The following is a 7,500-nucleotide window of genomic DNA, read 5'->3' on the forward strand; positions in this document are numbered from 1 at the left end:
GGTAGTTCTGCGCATCCTGGGTCATTTTGAGGAGCGTGTTGGCACGATTCATATTGTCATTTTGATCAAGTTCGAACACTTAAGCACTTTGAACATTGTGTGTGTCAAAAAATGAATCTTGGAATTTTTGTATATGTTATTACTTTTGCTATTGTTGGTACAATTATAGATATCATTGATATAGAAATAATTGTATTTATTATCATCATTATCATTATTATTATTATCATTATAATTATCATCATCATCATCATCATCATCATCATCATCATCATCATCATCATCATCATCATCATCATCATCATCATTATTATCATCATCATCATCGTCATCATCATCACCATTACTGTTAATAGTACTGTTACTATAATTATTATAGTATTATTATCACTATCGCCACCGTTGTCCAGGCTTACCCCAACACACCAACTGATCCACTAAACAACTGTTTTACCTGTTTGAGCTCTATACGTGCCAGAGGATCGAACAAAGAACCTTGAGGACACCAAACGAACTCGGTATAATCCGCTTCATTGGTCCTGCTCAAGTAGTTCCTCTCAGAGCGGCAACTCCAGAGGTAATGAAAACTACAAATAAAAGAAGGGAGAGAGATTAAGTCCGGAGATCGGTTACCGGACCCTCAGGGTTGCGAACGAAAGTTTTTGCAGACGAAAAAAGGGGAGATAACCCTTTCCGACGTACATACATGCTTCGTTGGTTCCAGTATTAATTTTATGGAGACTATCCTTTCACTAAAGGCCAATAAACCATGAAAACATATGCAATATTGGACCTAATATCACTCCATCCCATCCGGAAATTATGATGAGATGGCTCGGCATTACATTGGGACAGAGGTCTATCATAATGAAAATTCATGTCATGTTATGAAGTTATACACTCCATGCTAAAGCAAATGAGGGATTAATGTTTAACCTGTGTTTTAGAGGCTTAATCATGATATTCTTTTTCTCTGAGCATGAATGTCACAGATTAAAATCTGTCATATATTCTGTTTGTTTATTGATTCCCCCACCCCCTCTGATGTAAACATAGATGCAAGGTTATATTGTGGCATACTATAATCATTTTGTTCTGGTTAAAGGTGTTCGAGCCTCGCCCAGGGCTAAGTATTTCAGCATAGATGCACTGCGAGCAGGTACTCCAACTCTGGTGAGCAGCAAGGTGTGTGTGTGTGTGTATGTGTGTGTGTGTGTGTGTGTGTGTGTGTGTGTGTGTGTGTGTGTGTGTGTGTGTGTGTGTGTGTGTGTGTGTGTGTGTGAGAGAGAGAGAGAGAGAGAGAGAGAGAGAGAGAGAGAGAGAGAGAGAGAGAGAGAGAGAGAGAGAGAGAGAGAGAGAGAGAGAGAGAGAGAGAGAGAGAGAGAGAGAGAGAGAGGCCATATCATTACCTATAGTTTGGGTCATATACGAGCTCTACCCTCTCATCTGGAAAAGTGATGGATGTCGATCATGAGTCCAACACGTGATTGAAAGACCGTGGCGAATCACAGACACACACATTGCCTCCAGTCTACATTCTTTCTCTTCTTCCTCATTGCCTCTGGAGTTGCCTCTCTGACGGAAGTGGAACTACTTGAGCTCATTTGGTGTCCTCGAGGTTCTTTGTTTGATCCTCTCGCATGGACAGAACCCAAACAGGCAAAGCAGTTGTCAAGTGGAGCAGTTGGTACGCGTGGGCAATGATGACGATAGTGATAATATAGATAATAATATCTACAATAATAATTGTAGTTATAGTACTAATAACAGTAATGGTAATGATGATGATGATGATAACAATAATAATGAATACAACACTAATAATTTCCATGTCAATAATATCTATGATCATAACAACAATAGCAAACAGAGCGACTCTCACGCAAAATAGGAAAATGATTCAACGTATTTCCTAAAGATCTTTCAGAGAGAATCGTTGTTGACCATTATGGGACCCCGAACTCGGGGGGGAAAAAAGTCAATAAACACTTAAATGAACCTAATCTCTCGTAATGAAGGCAAATGCATGAAATTGGCACGGTACACCCTAAAGCTGAATATGAACAATTAAAGATAGTTTCTTAGAATAATATAGAAATAATGAGGTAATGGCAATGATATATGGTCTTGCACCGATTGAAATTCCCTGACCTTAGCCAGAATAGAAATAATTAAATTAATAAATGCCATCGTCCAAGCGAAGGATTGAAAAAAAAAATAATATATATATATATATATATATATATATATACATATATATATATATATATATATATATATATATATATATATATATATATCACATCAACATCATCAAAGTATTTGGCTTGTCCCAATAGATTAAAATGTTTTAATGATAATTATGCTCACATCCAACTAATTTCCTGCGAATGTGTTAATCGTACCAGTTTTATTAGTAGAGCTGTTGAACATCTCTCGTCGATTGACGCCCAGCTCACTGTCCCCGGCACCTCGTTCCACACTTGGATGGCATGATTGTACTTCTTTGCCAGCGTGTCTGAGACCTTCAGACCTCTAGACAGGACAGGTAGGCCAGACAGAAGCAAGCCAGGCAGGCAGATAGACAGACAGATGGAAGGGCAGACATAGATAGACCGACAGACAGAGTGGGAATACATACATTTACATATACATACCTACATACAGAGTAAAACAGATAAATAGAGAGAAAAAGCGGGAGTAGAGAGGTAACGATAGCTAGACAAAATTACTTACCGGCAAGCCTAACACAACAGACGTGGTTCATTTCACCATCATCATCAATGAAGGGCATGTGCCAGGGAGCGCGTTGCTTCATTCACACGCTAAAGCGAGTCCCCTTCACAATCTCTCCGAGCAAGCTCCCATGCAGACACCCTCCCTCCCTTCCCACTCCAAACGACTCTCGATAGGTTCGATCAACTTGCCTCAACTATGAATTCTGTGGACGTCCCCTCTATCGAGGATTGTCCCCTGTGTACTTCACTTTCTACTCAATATTGAGAGAGAGCCCTAGTACTCAATTGGTCTATCATAACTTTGATGATTTGCTCTAGTGGCGTAAACGGAAGCATGCTGGTCTCGTGTTAGCTTAGTCGTGGGTTCGAATCCCGTACTTTTCTCCGATTCCAAATAATGATTGTATGTTGCCTGCCCCAACAGTCCAAGCCTATAATAGGGCAAAGATGATGGCTTAGACCGGAGCTACTCAGGGCTTCTTGGTGTAGACTCTTCGCCTTCTGCGCAGGACGTTTGAAACTTAGCCTGGTGTCACACTGTCCGGCGTCGCCGTTGCAGGTTGTTGTTAGCTTTAGCAAAATCTCCCTTGTGAGTCATTAGACTTGTAAAGTTATGATAGTATCTTAGCCAGGTGGTCGTTATAAGAAGCTCTTACTGTCGCCAGGTGATTTCATTAAGCTAATTGAACTTGCCCACCGTCTGGCCGCCTCCGCCTCTGCCGCAGTGTGACACCGAGATTAACTTCTATTCAATGGACAGGAAGTTTCTTCGTTAGATTTAACTTACACAATGGTAGACTTGAACGACGTAGTGAGGGTGGGTGGACCTCAGCCGTAATTAAGTTGAAATTGTTACGGACTTGTTTTGTCAGTCGATAAGCGATGTCATTTATCTTAGAGAAAATTCTTATCGTGAAAGATAAGAAAAACAATAATACCTCGGTTCAGTGGTCTTTGTTGATTCTACAAGACCGAATTTTGACGAATTTTTCTCTCTGTGCATGAAGGGGTGCCACGGAAACGAATAAAATCGCCTGATGGCAGTCAGAATACAAGGGAAAGCACCTCCCGGTAAGGAAGGGTTGTTTATTCCTTGTTCTTCTTCTTTTTGTCCAGACGACTGTATCAAGTTTCGAGGAATTCATAGTCAGAGTTCTAAGTATTAGGTTTACTCAACTTTCTCGATTAACACTTTTTATATATAATTATGTATTCCAACGAAAGTTAAGTAAAAAAGAAGACTGATATTTGAACTGTAATGATGAATTGGTTCCGTAAGTTGAGGGACGATGATTGACGTCAACAATCATATATACCTAAATTCCATTTTGTGTGTGTGTGCGTCCTCGCGCGCTCAGCCTAACAAGTGGTTATTATCATCTAGGATACTCCAAGAGTATATGTTAAAGTATTATTTCACATTCTTTAGATCCTTCCTGTCATCCCCACTTCATTGATATGAACATCACCAATTTTCCCTCCAACTCTTCGACTCCAATATCAGTCCAAGAGCTTGTCTTGTCGTTGCTCCTCGTATAGTTTACCTACAAAGCATAATTCTGATCGCTGCTCTTTATATTCTTTCAATCCAATTTGTGTACTTCACTTCATGCCGGGGTCGTACCACTGCTGCATATTCCAATCTAGGGAGGATTAGGTTCTAAATAAACTTTTTCGTGATTTCTTTATGTTGCTGCCTCAGCCCAGTAGCGTGCAGTGGTCTGATGATCTCCGGGGCCAATTTGATTGTATGCTTAAAAAAATCAATTATAAAACTTAATACTGAGAAACATTTTGAGAGAGGGAAATATTTTGAATACATAAACACAGATGTAAGTTGTGATGTTCTACATTTGGAATTGGTGGTGAAAGAAACTCGGGCGGAGTTCTTGGCTTTAATCCTCCAAGTTAAGATCTGTCTACAATATACACGACAAGCCCCCAGCAAGGCTCGGAGGGGTGCAAGAAACATATCATACATATGTACAGTTGCCATATCACTTGAATGAAAATTTGGAAGGGTGGGTTGCGTCGGTTGAGGTCGTGGAGGTAGCTTGACCAGAGATGCAGCTGCAGTTATTGTTCAAGGTAAAGAGCTTGACCCAAGATGCCGAGAATCTATTGTTGTCAAGAGGGATTTGTCAAGAGAGCTTGGTCACCGAACAATGGATGTCCCTAGGGAGACGCTTCACCGTCATCAAAGAGAGAGACAGTTACGTTGAATATAACACAGGTGAAATATAAGATAAACACTGTTTTTTTTTTAACATAAACCAAACAAATTGGTTAAGTTCTTTCCCTCCAAATAATCTGATTGAAGCCTTTCTCATTTGGAAGGAAAAATAACAGTGTGATAACCCCATTCAAGAAGCCGTTGCTATTGGGAGTCGAGACGAAAGCAGACAATCAAACCATAAATGCCGGCCGCCCTTAAACTCATTCACAACAGTAATGAGTTCACTAAAGGGTTATCTCACTTGGCCATTTTTCCTTCAGATTCCGATTAATCGGCTCTACCGCCCATCTCCAGAACTTTTCCTGCTGTAAAATCACAATATTTTGTATATATGTATATATTTGAATAATTCGCTAGTGGACAGCGACATCAATCATACAATCCATGACCGTCGCGCAGAGGATTCGAACCACCGCCTATAGACCCAAGAGAGTCCACAGCACCCGCCTTTAACCACTCGACCACAGTCTGTGGTCGAGTGGTTAAAGGCGGGTGCTGTGGACTCTCTTGGGTCTATAGGCGGTGGTTCGAATCCTCTGCGCGACGGTCATGGATTGTATGATATGTATATATATATATATATATATATATATATATATATATATATATATATTGACTATATTATGACAAATAAGATTGAAGGTGAAAGAAGTTGACGAGGAAAAATGGGGGAATTTTACGCCTTAACGTTTCGACCCGCAGGATCTTGATCACAAAGCTAACAACTCAAACGTAACCGGATATTTTATACGCGGACGGGTCATCTTATGGGACGCTTCGGAGAGCTTGTTATTTTATCTGCGTATTCTTTTATTATTAATAAGCTTGTGGCTTTTGCTAAACATATAAATCCTTCTCTATGGTTAATGTTGTTATTAGTGTTGATATATGCTGCCTCAATTGTCTTCCTTAGTTTCTTGGATGATCCTTTATTTAATACGGTTGTGTTGTTCCAGTCTGGAAGGTGACCATATTTATCCACATGTATTACTATGGAGTTAGATGTCCTATGGGCTTTTACGTCATTTTTATGTTCATTTATCCTTTTATTAAGTCCGCGACCAGATTCACCAAAATATGAAGAGGGACAGCTTTTACACGGGATTTTATAAACAACGCTGTTTTCGTTAGTGAGATTATTGTCGCTACGTGTTACCAAATGTCCTACTTTGCTACCTGACGTCCTGGCTATTTTGATGCCCGCTTTTAGGAGAAAAGTGTCTAGGTATGCATTAACATTAGAGTTTGGTACTGTGATATATCTGGTTTCATTATTACATTTATTATCATTCTTATTTTTATTTTCATCTTTACTTTTGTTAATTATTTCTTTGGCTTTCTTTTTCAACCTACATAAGAGACCTTTTGGATATTTGAGTTTGATGAAAGTCTGAGTAATATGTTGTAATTCAGGATCTAGAAATTCTTTACTGCATATACGAAATGCTCTGAGGAAGAAACCCATTATAATACCTGTTTTAGTTCTGTCATCATGTCCTGAGTAGAAGTGTATATAGTCTTCTTTATTGGTGGTTCCGGTATACTGAAAATTTCACATTTTTATCTATTCTATGGATAATTGTGTCTAAGAAAGGTAATTTTCCGTTATTTTCATTTTCTGCAGTAAATTGTATATTTTCATTTACACTGTTTAATCTCCTGAGTTTGTTAAGGCGTAAAATTCCCCCATTTCTCCTCGTCAACTTCTTTCACCTTCAATTTTATTTGTCATAATATAGTCAATATATGTATATATATACATATGTATATATGTATATATATATATATGTATATATATATATATGTATATATATATATGTATATATATATAATACTAATGACCCACACACACATGTTGTGAAAAGCCATTTTTATGTTGTTCACGTCTACCTTAGTGTTACTGATATATCTATCACTTATTGGTTAGTTTCCAACACTTGGATCACGTGTTAGACTCGTGATCGATAGGTATTATCCTCTCGGATGAGAGCTCAAAGTTCATATAGAGATCTTTGGGTAATGTTGTGATCATACACTCACACACACACACACACACACACACACACACACACACACACACACACACACACACACACACACACACACACACACACACACACACACACACACACACACACACACACACACACACACACAAGATCTAATTCAGACAGCAGAGTTAGCAGGCGAGCGCGGTACTACTACGACACTGTGTGTGATTCACCATGGTCTTGGATATCGTGTTGGACTCGTTATCGACAGCTATTTCTCTCCCGGAAGAGAGCTCAGTGTGTGTTTATATAACAAAAAAAAATTAGCAAATTAAATAAATGCCTCTTCACTTCAATGGCTGAATGATGAAAGGAATAGCTTACCGTTTGACTGAATCTGGAGTGTCAAGAGGGGGATAGGAGGGAGAGGGTGTGTGTAAATGGTTTAGGTATGTTGATGACATACTCGTAATTGTACCTAAGGATACAGACATTAATAACAAACTCAGGAGATTAAACAGTGTAAATTAAAATA

The sequence above is a fragment of the Oratosquilla oratoria genome, chromosome 5 (genome assembly GCF_046742065.1).
Source record: "Oratosquilla oratoria isolate Oo_2021 chromosome 5, ASM4674206v1, whole genome shotgun sequence".
Lineage (NCBI taxonomy): Eukaryota > Metazoa > Arthropoda > Malacostraca > Stomatopoda > Squillidae > Oratosquilla > Oratosquilla oratoria.